This window comes from Capra hircus, chromosome 9 (assembly GCF_001704415.2).
Source record: "Capra hircus breed San Clemente chromosome 9, ASM170441v1, whole genome shotgun sequence".
NCBI lineage: Eukaryota > Metazoa > Chordata > Mammalia > Artiodactyla > Bovidae > Capra > Capra hircus.
In genome coordinates this window covers 48,677,233-48,698,493 of record NC_030816.1, presented here as the reverse complement: position 1 = coordinate 48,698,493, position 21,261 = coordinate 48,677,233, and positions in this window count along the sequence as shown.

Sequence of the window (21,261 nt, the reverse complement as noted above, 5' to 3'; positions counted from 1 at the left end):
GGAATTGGGAACAACCTCACTGGGAAATCTCACTGTTGTCAAGCCAGCTTTATGACAAAGACTTTCACATAAACAGGAGCCAAAATGCCTTATTCACCTGGGCTGCAAATGGCTTACATGACACAATGATTCCAGTGACTTCCTTGGGGAGGAAGTGTTAATGAGGAAAGGTTTTCCGGCGTGAGGCATCATGTGTTGGTGCAGTGTGTGTTCTCCAGGGCAGGCAGCCTCTGACAAAAGCTCTTGTCCCTGGGAGGTGCCGTCTTCCTGGATGCTGGGTGGTGGGAGGGCTGAGACAGAGCCTGGCCTGTCATGTCTTTGTCACCGACATGGTGGGATGGGGGTGGGGTGGGGGAGGTGGCAGGGCAAGAAGTGAACTTGACCAGTGTATCCTAGGGAAACGGGGTTACGCCCATTAGGCTCAACCACACAGAAAACTCTCTGGAGGCATGACGACGGTGCTGATAGCTCCAGAAGCAGTAATTTCCCGGTGCACGGGGAAACAGATTCTATGGTTCTGTCAGAAATGCCAGTCTTTGCTTTCAGATCTCCCTGCAACACTCGTTTCTTTTCCCCAAGCTCCCTGAAATGACACACGGAATATGGCTAATTAATCAGTCAATCAATAGCCAGTGATATTCAGACAGCTGCTAGATGCCCACCAGACAGGAATCTACTAGCATGCAAAAAGGGGAGGGGGGAGGGTCATCCAGACCAGGGGACAATTGACCCCAGATGTGCCTGGGGCAACGTTTAACCAGACACTCCATCCCCACCCTCCGCACAGACACTTTCTAAGTAGCTTGATCCCTCCTGTACCAAGAAATTGATCATGTCAGTTACAGTTCTATTTTTCAAATAAAATCTCCCTGTGTGTCTTTTTATTGTGAGGGAGTTCTCTCTTCTCACCATCATCAACCCACACCATCTCCCGTGGGGGACAGGACCTCATTGCCAATTAGAAGCATGAGAGGCAGACTTCTCTGTCTTCAGTGCTGTGAAGGCTTCATTTTCACATTTCTCTTTGGCTGGAAGTGTTAACTCGCAGTTTCCAGGAGTTCAGAGTGGGTTTTCCTTTCCATCTCTATGAAAATCAGTATAAGTCTGGGCTCGTTTTCCCTGCCCTGAAGATTTTCCTTTTCCATTTCTTTCTTCCTTCATGCTAGAAGTTAGCAAAAATTCCATGCTTGGTATTGTCTATGGACGACACTATTGTTGACAGCTTGGGAGGGTAAAACAGAGGAAAAAGAGAAATAGAGAACAGACCAACGGGAAAAAGGACTCAAGGCCAGAGGGAGCTGTTGAAATGCTTTTGGAAACAGCCTACTGCCTCCTGTTGTCTGCTACGGGCTTTTGTTTTCAGTGTCTTGAACTCAATCGCCACTTGATTTATTCGGCTCTCCAAGCCTGATTTTGCTTTCAAGTTACCTGATACACGTCTAAGCACACTCTCTACCGATACATCCATTGTGGAAATGAAACCATCTTACAAGAAAGCACTACTAAAATGGAAGGGGAGAGTATAAACTATGAGACAGGAAGAAATTAACATATAAATATACAGAGCCTTATTCTCTACCCCACTTGAAAGAGTTCTGGGCTTTTTTTATGTGCATGCTGCTGCTGTTGCTGCTGTTGCTGCTAAGTCGCTTCAGTCGTGTCCGACTCTGTGCAACCCCATAGACGGCAGTCCGCCAGGCTCCTTGGGGTTCTCCACGAAAGAACACTGGAGTAGGCTGCCATTTCCTTCTCCAATGCATGAAAGTAAAAAGTGAAAGTGAAGTCACTCAGTCGTGTCCGACTTTTTGAGACCCCACGGACTGTAGCCCACCAGGCTCCTCTGTCCATGGGACTTTCCAGGCAAGAGTACTTGAGCGGGGTGCCATTGTGTGCATAGCAGAGGCCATTGGAGAAGAACCTCCAAGCCTGATTAGATTTGTTTCAGGGAGAGCAGAGAATAGATGTTTTTGGCTTTGTTTTTGGCTGTACTGAGTCTCTGTTGCTGCATGTGGGGCTCCTTTCTCTAGCTGCCTGGTGCGGAGGAGCAGGGGGGCTCTTCATTTTGCTGCTCAGGCTGCTCATTGTGGTTGCTTCTCTTGTTGTGGAACACGGGCTCTAGGGCACACAGGCTTAGTCACTGCAGCTCTTGGGTTCTGGAGCGTGGACTCAGTGGTTGTGGCACATGGGCGTGGTTGCTCTGAGGCATGTGGGATCCTCCCAGACCAGGGATCAAACCCATGTCTCCTACATTGGAGGCGGATTCTCACCCACCGTGCCACCAGGAAAGTCTTCATTTCTTTTTTGTTTACAAATATTGGTTTTTAAAACCTTTATTTTTTAAAGTTGTTACAATATTGTTTTTATTTTATGTTTTAGTTTTTTGGCCAAGAGATATGTGGGATCTTAGCTTCCCAACCAGGGATCGAACCCTCACCCACTGCACTGGAAGGCAAAGTCTTAACAGTTGGACCACCAGGGAAGTCCTGAGAATAACTGTTTAAAGCACAAAGCGTTAAGGGCCTTAACCAGTAGTTAGTAGCACAACCAGGGGGAAGAGAGAGACTGGGGAGGAACTGCTGTACTGAGGGGGTGGAGAAAAAGAGAATGTTTAGAAATTTTCTTTGCATTATGATAATTATCTGCCTTCTTCATTTTCTCAATAATGTAGGGAAGATTCCAGTTACTTTTAAATGTTTTGGGGTAATACTCAGATTTTACTCCACGCTTAGAAAGGCTCCATGTGGCAGCTTTGGTTACAGATGGATGTACCAACAAGCGTTGCAGAAACTAAGTTTGAGTAAGAGCTGGAGAGAAAACGGTGAGTAGAGAGTGTTGTTTAGGTTAAAAAAAAAAAAAGAAGAAGTGAGGGAAATAAGACTGTCATGATGGTATGCAGAAGTTAGACTCCATTTTTCTACCAATAGGCCTTAAGTACTAAACTAGCATTTATAAAGTAATGATAATCATGAAGAGCCCCAGGGCCTCAGACCTCTTCTCTGTAAAGCAATCTCCTTCTTGTTACTAAATGCTAAAAGTTAGTTTGCGGTTTCCTCTGTGGTCAAAGTAGCAGTCCCTCCCACCATTACAGGCTAATTAGAGACACCGCAGCAATGAGGTCAGGACTCGGCTCCGGAAAGGCTATTAACCACTTCACAGGAGATGAGGGACCTGCTCTCTGCCCTCTGTTGGCAGTTTCCCTGGACGTATCCATCCTCTTGGGGGTTAAAGGGAACTACGGGAGACCAGGATTTATGAAAAATGATTAACAAATTACCATAGGTGAGAAGTCCCTTCATAGCAAAAAGCAGTGATCAGTTCCCCAAAAATAACCATTCAGAATATTTCAGAAAAGAGTTTCTAGAAAGGTGGGCAGAGATGCTCCCTGACCTTGACCTCACAGCTCCAACCTTGTAGTTTGTTTGTTTGTTTGTTTTTAATTCTGTTTTTTTAAATTAGCTTCCCTTGTAGCTCAGGCCTGGCGTGCTGCAATTCATGGGGTCGCAAAGAGTTGGACACGACTGAGCAACTGAACTGAACTGAACTGTAGCTCAAACAAGAGAGTCTGCCTGCAGTGTGGGAGACGTGGGTTCGATCCCTGTGTTGGGAAGATCTCCTGGAGAAGGAAATGGCAACCCAATCCAGTATTTTTGCCTGGAAGATTCCATGGACAGAGGAGCCTGGCTGGCTACAGTCCATGGGGCCACAAAGAATTGGACACAACTGAGTGACTAACACTTTTTTAAAATTAATTAGTTAACTTGTCTGTGCTGGGTCTTAGCTGTAGCATGTGGGATCTAGTTCCCTGACCAGAAATAGAATCCGCAACCCCTGCACTGGCAGCACAGAGTCTTAGCATCTGGACCACCAAGAAAGACCCACCAGCTTCCTAGCTTTGAAAGCTGCACGCCTAGGGCTGTACTTGGCCTCACAAGGACCAACAGGCCTGCCCTGCCCCTCCCCAGGCAGAGAGCGGTGGAAGCGCCAGGCTAGGTGGAGGGCTTTACCCAGAACATGCAGGCTCCAACTCTCACCCCCCACAAGAGCTCCCGCCTCACTGCTTCAAGAAGGAGGTGGCAACTCTTCCACTCTACTGGGTGTCATTTTGTCAAAACAGCCAAGATGGTCCTGCGTGCATGCTTAGTCACTCAGTCATGTCTGACTCTTTGCAACCCCGTGGACTGCATAACCTGCCAGGCTCCTCTGTCCATGGGATTCTCCAGGCAAGAATACTGGAAAGGGTTGCCATTCCCTTCTCCAGGGAATCTTCTTGACCCAGGGATCAAACCCAGGTCTCTTGCACTGCAGGCAGATTCTTTACCGTCTGAGCCACCAGGGAAGCCACAGTGGCCCTGCTCCACCTCTAACCTCAGCCCTGAGAATGAGACCAGGAGCTTTAAATCTTCCCTGAGGTGCAGTATCAAGTCTGGTAGCCCAGTATTCAAACTTATGAATAACCATGATCTCTGTTAAACACTGTGGGAAAAGATACATAAATAAAAGAGACGAAACATAACCCATGTCTCCATTAGAGCTCTTCCTATTTTCTCCATCAAATAAAACTTTTCTATTCTCCCAATTTTCAGCTGCCATCATTTGTAACTTTAACGATCAGAAAATCTTTCTTTAATTGTGAAAATAATTACAAGTTACAAGTCCTTGCTCTGTCCCTGATTACTCTGGAAGAATAACCCTCTCCAAGCCTTGGTTTTCCCATCTACAAAATGAGAAGGCTGTGTATAGCTTGCCAGCTAAGGTCCCATTCAGCACCAATATTCTGGAAATCTGTCAGAAATGTGATTATAAGTTATACTAATTTAGCCACAAGAGAGTATAGTCCTTACAAACCTGAAGTTCCAATTATTTGTATCTAACTTGACAGAACAAAATTAAACTTGGCTTGCCATGGGGGAAAACCATCATCTATATTAATTCTATTTTCTCTTTTGGAGGACTTAATGGTCCATTCATTTATCAGATTTTGGTAAGGGCTTATTCAGGTCACTTCAGTTTAGTCACTCAGTCTTGTCCGACTCTTTGCGGCCCAATGGACTACAGCACACCAGGCTTCCCTGTCCATCCCAGCTCCCGGAGCCTACTCAAACTCATGTCCATTGCATCAGTGATGCCATCCAACCACCTCATCCTCTGTTGTCCCCTTCTCCTCCTGCCTTCAATCTCTCCCAGCATCAGGGTCTTTTTCAATGAGTCGGTTGGTTCTTCACATCAGGTGAACAAAGTATTGGAGTTTCAGCTTCAGCTTCAGTCCTTCCAATGAATATTCAGGACTAATTTCCTTTAGGATAGACAGGTTGAATCTCCCTGCAGTCCAAGGGACTCTCAAGAGTCTCCAACACCACAATTCAAAGCATCTTTGGCACTCAGCTTTCTTTATAGTCCAACTCTCACATCCATACATGACTACTGGAAAAACTATAGCTTTGACTACACAGACCTTTGTTGGCAATGTCTCTGCTTTTTAATATGCTGTCTAGGTTGGTCATGGCTTTTCTCCCAAGGAGAAAGCGTCTTTTAATTTCATGGCTGCAGTCACCATCTGCAGTGATTTTGAAGCCCCCCAGAATAAACTCTGTCACTGTTTCCATTGTTTCCCCATCTATTTGCCATGAAGTGATGTGACCAGATGCCACAATCTTAGTTTTCTGAATGTTGAGCTTTAAGCCAACTTTTTCACTATCCTCTTTCACGTTCATCAAGAGACTCTTTATGTGCCAGGAACTCTGCCAACCACTGTTATCATCTTCACCACACATGCCCATGTTTCTAGGATTGGTGCATTAGCTGAGGTAAAGCTAGCTGCTGCAACAGATAAACCCACAGCTATCAATGGCTTGCGACATGATGTTTATTTCTCACTCACTTAAGTCCCAAATGGGTGTTCCTAACTGTGGTGGAGGGAAACGTTCTTTCAAGTAATGATTCTGGGGCTAAGGTTCCTCAATCTTGGGTCTCTGCTACCTTCAAGACATGGCTTATTAGTCACAGTTCTCAACTACCTTAATCTGGCAGAGGGGTGAAAAGCATGGAGGCTTTCTTAAGGGCTACTGCTGTAAATGGTCCTCATAACTCCTGCTTGTATTCCTTTGATTCTCCTCAGTCACGTGATCTGCATCACTCCAGCGGGGAGGCTGTTTGCCCAGGAGGAAGAGGAACAGCTTGCTCATCACCTGTCAGTCTTTGCCTCAACAGGCATTAGTCCCATTTTGCAGATGAGAAAACTGCAAGCAAGTGGAAGCTTCAATTTTTAAACCCTAAACCCTTGACTGCAACACAAATGCCACATTCACATAAATGCAAAGGGACTATACTTGTGAATGCTGTGATAGTGAAACCAGAAAGAGAAATTGATAAAACAGCTTGCTGGGGAGGGAGATTAACCTTGCCTATTGGAGGACATGGGGGCTTCCCAAGCGGCTCAGGTAGGAAAGAATCCACCTGCCAATGCAGGAGACACAATTTCCATCCCTGAGTCAGGAAGATCCCCTGGAAGAGGAAATGGCAACCCACTGCACTTTTCTTGCCTGGAAAAATCCCATGGAAAGAGGAGCTTGGCAGGCTATAGTCCATGGGATTGCAAAGAGTCAGACACAACTAAACAACTTAGAACAGCATTGGAGGATGTGAGGGTCAAAGGATCAGAGAAGTTATTAATAGTAAAGCAGTAAGACCAGCCAACCAGGCATTGGCTAAGCTGGGACTCCAAGCCCAAGTCTTCTTTCTGCTACGATGCCAGATTGCCTTACATTCCATCTTGAATGACAGAAAGGTGTTTGCAGGCCCACAGGAAGAAGCAGGGTACTGCAGGCAGATAGAATGGCATGGATAAAAGTCTGCAGGCAAGGTAAAGCCTCCAGAGACAGACCTAGTTATTTCATGTGGTCAGTTGTCTGTTACTAAGGCAATCAAACTGTCTATAGCCAGCCCCAAAGTAGATGACGTCTGTGGAATATTATTTCTTGGATAGCCCAATTGTTATATTGTCTGTCATTTTTTTAATGCATAAAATTGAACTTTATGGTTCCGTGATAATAAAATCCTTTCATTTATACTATGTTCCTACCCACTAAGCTTTCACTAAGATGTACTCTTTTATGTTACAGCTATATACTTGTATTAAAGCAGTTACAGATCCATCTAATTCCACATTCAAATAACTGCCCTGATCAATTTTTATTTTCCACACTTTCCCTTTTGATCCATTATCTCATTTCTCCAAATGACTACGATCATTTGCAATGCCTGGCATTTTGCTCTATGTATAGGTGCTGACCTATACGTTTAATAGTTGTGCAAATCAGCCTGGCTTAATGTGCTATTCGTCATTATTTGCAGCCTGATTAAAGTCATGAATCTCTGAAGTATAACTATGTTTTCAAGATTGTCATCTAAATTATGTAAATAACAAGCCCCATAATTAGCACTCTTCTGATGAGCTTCCGTTCAGGTTCAAAGTGTGTTCATCTATATTTATCACGTTCAAGGTGTGCTTGTCTCCCAGACTGCAAGCCTGTGCAGGAGGTGAGCTTCTCAGGTAGGAGTGATGTCAGCACCCTGACCAATACAGCCTGCCCACCATCCCTTCTCTTCATGTCAACTCACACGCTTGCCAGTCCTCAAGGCTGGAGATTCTTTAAGGAGTGAAAAGAGCTGAATCCTTATTTCTCTTAATAGCTTTTCAGGATCTTAAGGCTGACCACCATGTTTCTTTTGCCATATTGTTTCTATCAACAAGGATAGCTTTTCAGATCCTTCTAGGGAAATTCTTTCCATTTTTCACCTCACTCGGAGATAAGAAAACCAAGCAACTTCCCTTTAACAATCAGGGGTTCTTGGCGCTTCCCTGGTGGTTCAGTGGTAAAGAATCCTCCTGCCAGTGCAGGAGACAAGGGTTCGATCCCTGATCCTGGAAGATCCCACATGCCAAGGAGCCACTAAGTCCATAAGCCGTAACTATTGAGCCTGTGCTCAAGAGCCTAGGAGCCACAACTATTGAGCTCACGTGCTGCAACGACTGAAGCCCCAGTGGCCTAGAGCCAGTGCTCGGCAACAAGAGAAGCCATCTCAATGTGAAGCCCACACCCTGCAACTAGAGAGTAGCCCCACTCACCACAACCAGAGAAAAGCGCATGCGGTCACGAAGACGCAGCACAGCAACAAATAAATAAACTCATGTTTAAAAACCAGCAGCTCTTCTTTCCAGCAAGATGGGAGCAGACTTCCGAGCTGACCTTTGGAAATCCGATCATTGGTACAGTTCTCGGCAGCCCCGAGGAATGAGCATGTGTAACCTGGGTTCGAATCCTGGCTCTGCCACCTATGAGCTGCATGACAGGGCGTCATCTCTCTGAGCACCAGGTTCCTCACCTGGAAAGTGGGGTAATTACCGTCACCTTCCAGAGTTGTCATGAGATATAAGAGAGGTTAACACATATCACATGTCTTGGCAGTGTTCCCCAAGAGAAGCCATGTTATACAGTGGTTACACACCTAGATTCTGGACCAGAATCCCACTCCACTACTTTCAGTGACCTTGAAAAACTTAATCAGTTCTTCTGGGTCTCAGTTTCTTCACCTCTAAAATGGGCATAATGATAGCATCTATCTCATCAAGTTGTTTTCAAATTAAATGTTTTGAGATTTAAATGTTTTCATCCCCACAAAGCATCCTTTGAGGCCCAGGACAGATCAGTCAATAAACCATATTGACTCCATGACACTGTCTACTAAGTGCTGGCCTGAATATGTGATGGTATGGTAGCATCTGCCCCGCAAATTTCTTCTGCCAAAGATGAACTGTCCTGCAGTTCACAGTTGGGATTGGCTGCACAGCAGAGAGGAAAGGGTGATGATTAGACAACTGGACCAGAGAGGAAATGAGGGAATGCTTTCGGGAGGAAGAGAATCTTGAGCTGGACTTTAAAGCAAGATTTAAAACACCTGCAAGGGAAGGGGTAGGGGCTCTATCCATAGTGGCTGTTGGGTTTTCAAGCCAAATATCTCACATTTAATAACAGAGCTCTATAATAAAAGCAGAAAATAGATAAGTGGTTGCCAGGGATGGGAAATAGGGTGTGACTGCTTATGGGTACGGAGTTGCTTTGGGAAGGTAATGAAAACACTCTAAAATTAAATAGTGGTAGTGGTTGCACAACTCTGCAAATATACTAAAAGCCAGTGACTTGTATACTTTGAAAGGGTGGATTTATGCTATCCAAATTAAATCTCAATAAAGCTGTTATTTACACAATAGAAGAAAAATGAAGTACTAATAAGATCCTATCTGTTCTGCCTGTCCCCCTCCAGCCTCGGGAACTGCCAGGAAGCAGATGTGTTCCTGACACAATGCCACAAACCATGAGGACAAGCACAAATATTAATTGATGATAACATTTTTTCATCTAGCTCAGTAATTTTCAGCCGTGTGTAATTTTGTCCCAAGGGACATTTGGCAATGTCTGGAGACATCTTTGGTTGTCACGACTTGGGGATGGAGGTGGGATGCTGCTGGCAGTTAATGGGTAGAGGCCAGGTAAACACTGCATAGGGTACCAGGCAACCCCCCCCCCCCACCACAACAGAGAATGATCTAGCCCAAATTGTCAACAGTGCTGAGGCTGAGAAACCGGATGGATCTAGCCAAAATTCTACAGATTCTTTTTACCATCTCTTTTCAAATGTAAGCTTATTTTTAAGACACAGAAATGAATATCTAAAGCAATTCAAAAATTCTCTCTCCAGAGAATTTTTCCCTATATATGATTGTAGCAATAATATCCCAGTTTCAGTTTGTTCCAGATTCATAAGGAAAATGGGCTTTTTCTGTAATTTCCCAGTTTATTCCTCTCTTGAAAGCAAAACTAGGTAATATCTTTACAGGAATATGATATTTTCACTATATAAAAAGTTTATATGTTCAATTCAATTATTCATTCAAGTTTCCTCAGTATCTCTCTGGGCACAAAAGCACTTTTTATTTAACAACAAGGACAACAAAATGTTGCTTTTCCCTTTAAAATGAAATTTAGAAGGAAAATATCCTGCTGGGAAAATGGAAGTGTGTGTTCATCTTTAGGGGGGTGTCAGAGACAGATGGGTGACGAGAAAGGGAGGGAAGCTGAGTCTGACTGGGTCTGACTCAGCCAGGTGGTCCTGGGCAGGTCACCTTTCTCACTAAACCTCAGTTTTGTGTGCGTGCATGCATGCTAATTCGCTCCAATCATGTCCAACTCTTTGCAACCCTATAGCCCTGTAGCCCACCAGGCTCCTCTGTCCATGGGATTTTCCAGGCAAGACTACTGGAGTGGGTTGTCATGCCCTCCTCCAAGGAATCTTGCCAACCCAGCGATCAAACCCTTGTCGCTTACGTCTCCTGCATTGTCAGGTGGATTCTTTACCACTGTGCCACCTGGGAAGCCCCACCCTTCTGGGTTTCTATGAGTCAAATGAGATTATGCATTTCGGCACTAAGCCCATGGTCAGGGATGTGCCCCACACCCCCCTTGCTTTGGGCCAATCGGGACCACCTGCCTCACCCCCGACACACCATTACCCATCCACACTCACATTAGTAAATACAGGACCCATTGCTCCTTAGCCGGCACTGGTGGTAGTTTCTAGAAATGGCATTAAGGAAATAAGTTTGCCACCAGGGATGGCCCTCTCTATTGTCTCGCCTGGAGTAGCGCTGTTAGGCGACAGAACCTGTTACCTTCAAGGCTAGTGTCTGGGGACCCCACTCCTACCCTGTCTGCTCTGAACTCACAGGCAGTGCATCTCTAGAACCCTTCCTTTGAATACCAGGTCTGCTGAGAAGCACCTGGGTGTGGGAGAGGGGGCGGCAAGGGGATGTCATTCATGCTTATGGAGCATCTTCCAAGGGCTTGCCCTGTGCTAGTCACTTCACATCATCCTCTCATGTGACTCTCTGCAGTGAGTAACCATGGTCACGATCAGGACCTTTAATGATTGCTAGCTTACGTGCTCAGCACTTCACATGTACTGACTCATCTTAATTTTACAGCAAACATATGTAGAAAATAATGTCCCCATTTTATAGGCCAGAAAAATGAGGCACAAATGGGTGAAATAACTTGTCTGGAGACACAGGAGAGGTGAGTCAGACTTGCACCTTGTACACCAAGGGACTTCACACCACACTACAAGCATCTGCTTGCCTCCCCCTGACCCACTTTACTCTAAACTGGCTCTTTTCTGTTGAACAGTGACCTACTTCCAAGGTGAGAGTTATAAGGACTTAGGCTAGCCGGGCTGGAGTACTGTCCACAGTTCTGACGTTTCAGGACTAAGTCTGCCTGCCTCTAGATGGACTGCGGAATGCAGAGTTAAGTGTAGGGGGCTCAAACTTAGATGCCAAATCCAAGTTAAGTCAAAAACATACTTAAAATTGGAAAATACTACAGTCTTAGCCTTCAAAGTACTTTTAATTTTTAAATGAGTCAATCATACTGGTTTTCCATTCTTTTGAAGGTAGAGAAAATTTTATAGTCCTTCATAAGCCAGTTTACCCCTGGGTTAAAAAAATTCACCATAGCTTTCTCTGCACATCACTAGAGCCCTTGAGCATCCTGATCGGTACCCCACTATCCAGGAGAGTTCTAAACCTAGGTCTGTATTCAAGTGCACCCAGAGCCCCTGTTCTACTTAGATACATTTTCCCTTTTCAATAAGTTGTGTTTCCATGGACAATCCTAGATTCAATATGGTGCCTCCATACATCCTAGGCCAAGAAATGACCATACTTCTTAGGACACCTCTGAGCTGTAATTGATTCCCATGTTCAATACAGTCCAGACTCTGAACCCAGAAATGACCTTTGAGGAAATGGAATGTAGGTAATAGAATGCACCAAACAGCCCAATATTTCATCACATGTCACAGAACTAAAAATAAGTGCAGCAAATGATACATCACTAATGAATCATCCATCAGAGATCCACCCAGATGACACCTTCCCTCTGCTTAGAGTGCCTGTTCCTTTTCCCTCCTATCTTCATCTTACTCAGGCTTCAAGAGATGCAGCTCACATGCTCCTACCTCTGGGGAAATCTTCCTATACACCCACTGAATTAATTGTTCCCCTTTCTGGATTCCCATGCACTTTGTGCTGACAGCAAATCCACACCTACTGTACCTTAAAATTACCTGTGTAGGTCTGTCTTCTCTACCAATGAGCTTAGGGGGCACCCTGTGTTGGCTTGTCTTGGAGGCCCCCTGCCTGTCAGTACCTGAAGCAGAGGAGCTAGTGAAGACCTTTGGGAGGAAGTGGGAATAGAGAAAGGAAGAGAGAAGGAAGTATATAAGGGGAAAGAGGGATAGAATCCAGCGACATGGAGTCCATACAAGTCAGAGTTTTCCACAATGAGAGCATGGTGAGATGGAGATTGTATTAGCCTCCCAGGGCTGCCACAACAAATTACTACAAATGCTGCAATTTAACACAGAAGAAATTTTTTGTTACCGGTTTATGAGGCCAGATCTCCAAAATCAAGGTGATAGCAAGGCCACACTCCTCCCCAGGCTCTAGGGGACAATGCCGTCTTGCGTTTTCTAGCTGCTGGTGGCTCCTGGGGCTCCTGGGCTTGTGTCACAGCTTCAGTCTCTGCCTCTGTTTTCCTGTGACCTTCTTCCCTGTTTGTGTCAAATCTCCTTTTCTCTTATAAGGATACCAATCACTGAATTTCAGGTCCACCCTAAATCCAGGATGATCTCATCTAAAGAGCCATAACTTAATTACGTCTGCAAAGACTTGATTTCCAAAGAAAGCCACATTCATAGGTCCCAGGTGTTAGAATGTAGACATATCTTTTGAGGGGACCCAGTCCAACCCGTCTGCTCTGAAACTCCACATCTTCAATACGCTCAACTCCCACCACCACCCAGGGGTTCCCAGAGGAACACGTTCTATTCCCAGTCTTCCCAACTTGGTTCACTGCCCCACATATACAGAAATGGTATTTCAGCATCACACTGGAGCAGAAATGCAGCCACTCATGGCCTGAGGCCACTACCAAAAAGATTTGGCTGCCCTCAGGCCAGCTCCATGGCCCTGAGCTTCTGCTGCTGCTGCTGCTAAGTCACTTCAGTCATGTCCGACTCTGTGCAACCACATAGACAGCAGTCCACCAGGCTCCCCTGTCCCTGGGGTTTTCCAGGCAAGAACACAGGAGTGGGTTGCCATTTCCTTCTCCAGTGCATGAAAATGAAAAGTGAAAGTTGCTCAGTCGTGTCTGACTCTTAGCAACCCCATGGACTGTAGCCCACCAGGCTCCTCCGTCCATGGGATTTTCCAGGCCCTGAGCTGAGGGGATCATTATCTCGGCAACCCTGTGACCCATTTCCAGCCCAGCAGCAATGCTCTATAAACACGTTAAAAGTCACAAAACACAGAGTCACCACCTTCAATCTCCTAACATCTAAAGCTGACAGAAAGCACAAAAGCAACATTTCCCTCCTGGGAGCGCCCTTCTTCCTCTTCTTTGGCATCCACCCACCAGAATTTCTTGCTCTCCTGTCTTGGCCTCTGAACCAAAGAGAGGAGGCAGGCCGGTCTCCCTCTTCAACTGTGAAATATCGGAAGGGGTCAGGAGACACCCCCTCTTCCCTGTGAACGTTCTCCTCCCAAGTGGCATAGATCTTGCTTTATGTGGCTGCAAGCCTAGTTTCAAGCTTATCTTTCACCTTCTCTCATTATGCCCACCAGGTTTCTAAGGATGTGCAGGGCATGCCAGAGACCAACAGAAGATGGGTGTTCTTTATTCTTTCACCTCTGTGTGTGTATGGGACTGGGGCAGTTATGTGGAGAAGAAGATATGATTTTCCTTTTGGTGGAACCATTCTATCCAGCCCCAATATGGGATTCAGAAAAAGGCCCTTCCTAGATAGAATTCACTTCACATCTTTATTTTGTATTCTGACAGTGAGTGGAGAGTAATCTGTCCTTCCTGAAACACCCTAATCAACTAACTTGGCCAAGTTCTTTCCTAAACAAACCCTGTGCAGCTTCCAGTACTTTTTCTGCAAGAAATACCAAATTAGCTGCTTTGTGGTTTGCTGGTGAGCCCTGAGGCCTTTATTTCATTATTAGGCACTCCCTGGCCTACAGGGAGCACTGCCTGGAATAGCTAAAACTGTCTATTGTTGAAGTTCATTTCATTTCATTTCTGTACTTGCTTCCGTTGGTGATCTCGAACATGGGCTGTGTACCAAAATGTTACTGGAGGGGGAGAAACACATGAATAAGATGATTACGATGGCAAAAGAACCCAATTCATTTAAAATACCCCACATTTCTTTTCAGATTTAATCATTCATTCTTTCATCCGTACAAGGGTGGTAGGCAGTGTTGGCTGATCTTAAGGATAATCAGTGAAATTCTCTGGGAATATATTCTCAAACATGCTGCAAAATATATGTGGCTTAGCATTCCATATTCAAGTGAGAAGGTAGTTTTTATAAAAGCAATTTTTGCAGAAAATATTCAGACCTTCATTTATAGAGCTGGGGAGGTCATTTTGATGAGTCAAGTCAGTCTGCCCTTGCTGGGCTCTCCTCTCAGCAAGGACCCTGACAACCCTAGGAATTTGACAGGGCTCATTTGCAGTTTCAAAGACAGGAACTATTTAAATACACAGCGTTCACAGCAGCTGGAGGTAAGGAATTGCGGTGATGCTGACACTTTGCCCCTTAACTCAGCTGTGAGTCAGAGCGCAAATTATCACAGTGTCAAAATTTTCAAGGGGTGACTTTAATGTTCCTCCCTGGATTAAGATGGACTGTGCATATGCTTGTCCTACTGCCCAATATCCCCCTGGAGTAACTATATAACTTATCATCCAAAAGTGGACACCTCTGAGAATGAAAGGGGCCTCACTTTTAACAACTTATCAGGAAAAAAGGCATAAAACCAAGACTATCCCAGGCAAACTGGGAAGTATAGTGAGTCCTGCATCTCTCGCTCCCCCTAGGCCTGATCTCATCTCCACCTCATCCCTAGACATTTACCCTCCATCCTCCCACCCCCAGTGACCTTTCTGATAGCAGTGGGGGCGAGGTGGGGGATATCGGCGGCAGCCTCTCTCCTCCACCTCATACTCAAATCCTGCCATTGTCAGTATATGAGATGCCGTATATTGATACCATTATCAATACATGAAGACGGCTGAATAGTATGTATGGAATATATGTACCCAGGAAGATATGCGACTCCCAAATGTATGTGGGGAAACTGTTCTGCATCTCCACTCTACTCTTCAGTTGCCAGCACCTGCCTCCTTGCATGACTAACCACCTCACCACCGCCAGCTCCTTCAAGCCATTCATATCATGGAAGCTGCTGCTGCTACAGAGTCACTTCAGCCGTGTCCGACTCCGTGCGACCCCATAGGTGGCAGCCCACCAGAAGCTAGAAGCACCCAACCTTGCACTAAGCAAACAATACGTAGAAAGTCTTCCAGTTCTCCAGCATCTAGCCTTGATGACAGAAATGGATTTAGAATCATAGACTTGGAAGAACCCTGGTGAACATGACTACCACCCCACCCACTCATCTTAAAGGAAATGGCTTCAGTCACCTAAGAAGACATTTTGTTGCTAGAATTTGTCTAGAGATGGAGCTTCCAAAGCCTAGTTCAACAAGTCTGTTTTCATATTTGCCGACGTAAGCAACCAGCATCTCCTGTTTCATATGCTCTGCAGTTTAGGGGTTATTTCCTCTTGTCTGCCAACCTAAAGTATGCTCTGTAAGACAACCCCTTCTCTGCTCTTTTCTTCCTAGCCTGTGTCTTTCTTGTTCCTATTCATTTCATAATTATCTTTGGCTACATAGACTGTCAAAGAGAGGCTTTAGGAGGGATGGTTTTCCTATCTAATATTTCTAGACCCTGGATCTCTGACTGATAATGACATCATAACATTCATGGTTTTCCATCTAAATGCTATTCTTCCTCACTTGGCCATCAGTTCAGTTCAGTTCAGTCGCTCAGTCGTGTCCGACTCTTTGCGACCCCATGAATCGCAGCACACCAGGCCTCCCTGTCCATCACCAACTCGCGGAGTTCACTCAGACTCACGTCCATCGAGTCAGTGATGCCATCCAGCCATCTCATCCTCTGTCGTCCCCTTCTCCTCCTGCCCTCAATCCCTCCCAGCATCAAAGTCTTCCCCAATGAGTCAACTCTTCGCATGAGGTGGCCGAAGTACTGGAGTTTCAGCTTTAGCATCATTCCTTCCAAAGAAATCCCGGGGCTGATCTCCTTTAGAATGGACTGGTTGGATCTCCTTGCAGTCCAAGGGACTCTCAAGAGTCTTCTCCAACACGACAGTTCAAAAGCATCAGTTCTTCATTGCTCAGCCTTCTTCACAGTCCAACTCTCACATCCATACGTGACCACAGGAAAACCCATAGTCTTGACTAGACGGACCTTAGTTGGCAAAGTAATGTCTCTGCTTTTCAATATGCTATCTAGGTTGCTCATAACTTTCCTTCCAAAGAGTAAGCGTCTTTTAATTTCATGGCTGCAGTCACCATCTGCAGTGATTTTGGAGCCCCCCAAAATAAAGTCTGACACTGTTTCCACTGTTTCCCCATCTATTTCCCATGGAGTGCTGGGACTGGATGCCATGATATTCATTTTCTGAATGTTGAGCTTTAAGCCAACTTTTTCACTCTCCTCTTTTACTTTCATCAAGAGGCTTTTTAGTTCCTCTTCACTTTCTGCCATAAGGGTGGTGTCATCTGCATATCTGAGGTTATTGATATTTCTCCCGGCAATCTTGATTCCAGCTTGTGTTTCTTCCAGTCCAGCATTTCTCATGATGTACTCTGCATATAAGTTAACTCCTTTACCACTTATTTTAAAATATGGATTTCATATCTAGAGAGTTCAAGGCTATCACATCCTAGGGTTTTATCCTACTTGGTCTTTGACTTCTAACCCCTCCTTGGTATATCAAGGACATTTGGGTTCAATATTATCTCACTCTGCCTTAATTAAATCAATCAAGGAAAAAATATCAGAAAGCTAGTTACAAGCAGAAAGGATCTCTAAGAGTCTTGTCTTGGGAGAACACATGATGCTTTGCTCTTGCTGGGCATTCGGTACATTTGCTGAACTGAGTTAATTTCAAACTCAAAGTGTCCTTTTTAAAAAAATGTTGAAACATATCTGTAATGCCTCCAGTGAGAACCTTACCTGAGAGAGACTGGGTGTATTTCGTCATTAGGAAAATTTTGCTTTGGGGTTACTCTTATGAGATGTTGGACAAAGCTCTTGACTGGAGGCCAAAGTCTGTGACCTTAAAAGAAAATCACTTCACCCCTCTGGCTTTGGTGTCTTCATTCATAAAATGTGGAATATAAAGTCACACTCTAATCTCTCAAGTCATAAATTCCATGATTCTACTCTTCTACTCAGGTAAATAATGCATTTCCTTAAATTCCTTTTTACTTTTTAAAATTTTTATTGGATAATAGTTGATTTACAATATTGCATTATCATAAGGTTAACATTATCTTAAGACTAGCGCTTCCCCCCCATCACTGTTTTTATGCTTCCATGATACGTGTACTATCTCACATTTCAAATGCCTGCCCTCACTAATCATTTTTGTTTTTCTTCTCCTGGGAGTTAATTTTGATTGATAGTTAACTTCATTCATCTATTTGCCCTTCCTTGTCACTATCCAAAAGTATATATTCTTGAAAGGAAAAGAAAAATTTCATTCAAAATTCCAGAACTTAACTATTAAATTAGAATAACATTATGGAGAAAATTATACCACTTTGCAATACAGTTTCTCTAAAGAATCCTTAACAACTTCTGCTAGTTCCCCTTATCCAATGGAGAAACAATTTCTACAGAATGTAAAATAAAGAATAATGGTTTCATTTGTAACCAACGTCCTTTGGGAAAGCTCACAAAAAGACTTGGTAAATACTTGGATGGACTGGTAAATTTCTCGTGCTTATTCATCAACCTTGTCTCTCCTACAAGGTAAGCACTGGGGAAACCCTGTCTTTCAGAGTGTCATCGAAAATACCAGCATGTAATGAAAGTTTTGGAACAATGATGACAGTCGCTGTTCTGGATATAAGGCACTGGGGAAAAAAGGACCAAGGCAAATCAAGACAAACATTAACCTTTATCTGGACTAGAACCACATACCCTGTGATTATCCAACCAAAAGAAAATTAGAGTCAGCAGTATTAAATACCCTTCAGCTAAAAATGGTTGAGGGGGATAATTATCACTTATTTTGGAACATCTTACATTAATATCAGCATACAAAGCAATATTCCAATGTCCAGTGGAAATTATAGCTTTCTGCATTTTATCAATATTGCTGCTGTGGGGTACTGAGAGTCCAAGCTATTTGATAAAATTATGTAAGTCAACGAACAGTCAAGCTAGGATTTGAACTCTGATGGGGAGAATTATATTAACCATTCAGAGAAAATCTTACTTTTAGGCAACAGAAAATATTTCTAAAGCAAATGAATTGCCATGCATCTGAAATAATGAGCAAATTAATTCCCCATTTGGGGAACATCTGCCAAATTGGTAGATAGCCACCTGGGAAAATGGTCCTTGTCTAAGATCCTAAGAGACTGGAGCCATGTGAGGAAACTCAGATTAGTATCCAATGAAGTGTGTCAGACTGAAGTGTCTTGTTGTGAGGATGTTAAACTATGTGCTATCCTCCATCTGAGACTCCAACATCAAAATCCAAAAAGAAAATCCTGTTTGAATATCTTTCCCATCTTACTAAGAGGGTATGACAAAACACCTGGGGAAATCAGAGACGATGAAGGGAATTTCGTGAACATGAAAAAACAATCTTTGCCCATGAGGCACCGTTCTCGATCTAGAAAATAACAAAGGAAAAGTCCAGCATCAAATGCAGAGCTTGGTGTATTTTCCTCCTACTTTCCCTGTTCTCCTGCACAAAACAAGCATCTCACCACTCTTCTTAACAGTTGGGGAAACTATCACTTAAAATATTTAAGTATGATATTGATTTCATCTCTTTCTACCATCACTCTAAGAAGAGCTAATATTTATTGAGTAATTCCTTCATGGAAGGTACTGTGTTAAGCACTTCATATGCATTTTCCCCTATGATCTTATAATAACTTGTGTTAAGTCGTGTTTGAGGGATGGATAGATAACCCAGTAAAACTCCCTCTAAGTAAAACAGCATAAAGAAAAAGACCACATAACAAGAAGCCCAAGGCTGGATTTAGGTGCAGCTCGATTCAAGGCTCGGTGCAGGGCCCACTGTCCTCTCCTCACCATTCCTTCACTTTCTCAGGATTAGCCCTATTCTCCACTTGGCTTGTATCTCACAATTTCAAGATGGTAGCCAGTAGCTCCAAAACTTTCTTCCTCTCAAATTCTGATCTGGTGGAGAAGTGTCTACCTCCAATCCAGAATTCTCAGTGCAAGTCTGAGTTTTGACTGGAACACATGCTGATCCCTGCATCAGTTGCTGAGGCCAGGAAAAGCAGATGCTATTCTCTTAGGCCCAGGTACCATGATGCATCTCTGAGTAGGAAAGAGAAGTCCCACCCAGAGCCCCTAGGCTGAGAGCAGGGGAAGGAGTAGTTCCTTGAGGAAAATTCCAGAAGAAGGAGTAAACGCAGGCTGGAAAAATACCTGGTGTATACAGAATTTATAAGATAGGCTAGAAAGATTGAAAATATTCTTGGATGAGAGACATGGCCTGATGCAAAAGTGTAGAGGGAAATAAATGTGGTTTGTGTCTAAGGAGACAAAGTTCATTACCTCAGCGGAATTCAGTAACTGAGCAGTGGAGAAAACACCAGAAAAGCAGGACACATTTGAAGTGTGGAAAGCCTTTGATAAGGCCTTGGATTAGATGGATGTTCAGGTTTGACTCAATAGGCAACAGCGTCATTGTAAAGACTTGGAGAAATAAGATGAAAAATAATTGTGAGAACATTGTGAGAATAACTGGGATTCAGAAACACCCAGATATTAACTCTGCTTTCATTAATGCTCCATTCTGAAGTCTTGGCCTTACTGATGCCAAGTGAAAGTGAAATTGCTCAGTCGTGTCCGACTCTTTGTGACCCCATGGACTGTAGCCTATCAGGCTCCTCCATCCATGGGATTTTCCAGGCAAGAGTGTTGAAGTGGATTGCCATTTCCTTCTCCAGGGGATCTTCCCGACCCAGGAATCAAACCCTGGTCTCCTGCATTGCAGGCAGACGCTTTACCATCAGTTTTGTTTAAGGACAAGAAGAACATCAGGGATGTATATAAACATTCCCTTAAGTGGAAACTCTCCAATACTTTGGCCACCTGATGCAGTGAGCCGATTCATTGGAAAAGACCCTGATGCTGTGAAAGATTGAGGGCAGGAGGAGAAGGGGGTGAAAGAGGATGAGATGATTGGATGGCATCATCGACTCAATGAACATAAGCTTGAGCAAACTCCTGGAGATGGTGAAGGACGGGGAAGTCTGGCATGCTGCAGTCCATGGGATTGCAAAGAGTCAGACATGACTGAGCGACTGAATAACGTAAACTATTAGTGTGAATTTTTCTGACTATTGATACATGTTTGAGATTAAAAGAGCCAAGTCTTAATAGAAAACAAAGTATGATTACCAAAAGGGTAAGGGGGGGTGGATAAATTAGAAGTTTGGGATTAACATATACATACTACTACATATAAAATGCAAAAACAAGGACATACTGTATAATAGTAAAGGGAACCCTACTCAGTATCTTGTAGTAACCTATAATGGAAAGAATCTGGAAAAGAATATGTATATATATAGCTAAATCATTTTGTTGTACACCTGAGACTAACACAACATTGTAAATAAACTACACTTCAATTTTAAGAAAAGAGCAAGGTCTTAGCAAGAATTGTGTTTTCAGGATCTAGGAAGAACTAGACAATATTGCTGATGACTCCAGGGCACCATTAAGTATTTCAGGGACCAAGAGAAGCTGCACTGATGTATGCTTTATGTGTTCTTCCCCAGTGTGGCTTCAACGATTGCAATAAAATCGTGTATCTATTTAATAGAGGGACTTAATGTAACTTCACACCTGGGGGTAGTGCGGGGGAGTCTGTGATGGGGGGATGTATGCGTATATGAGGAGGGTCTTTCTCCACCAATCCACACCCCTCACAGAACCATCACAGTTTGTGTCAAAAATAGGATTAGCACAGAGACTCTCCTGTTCCCAT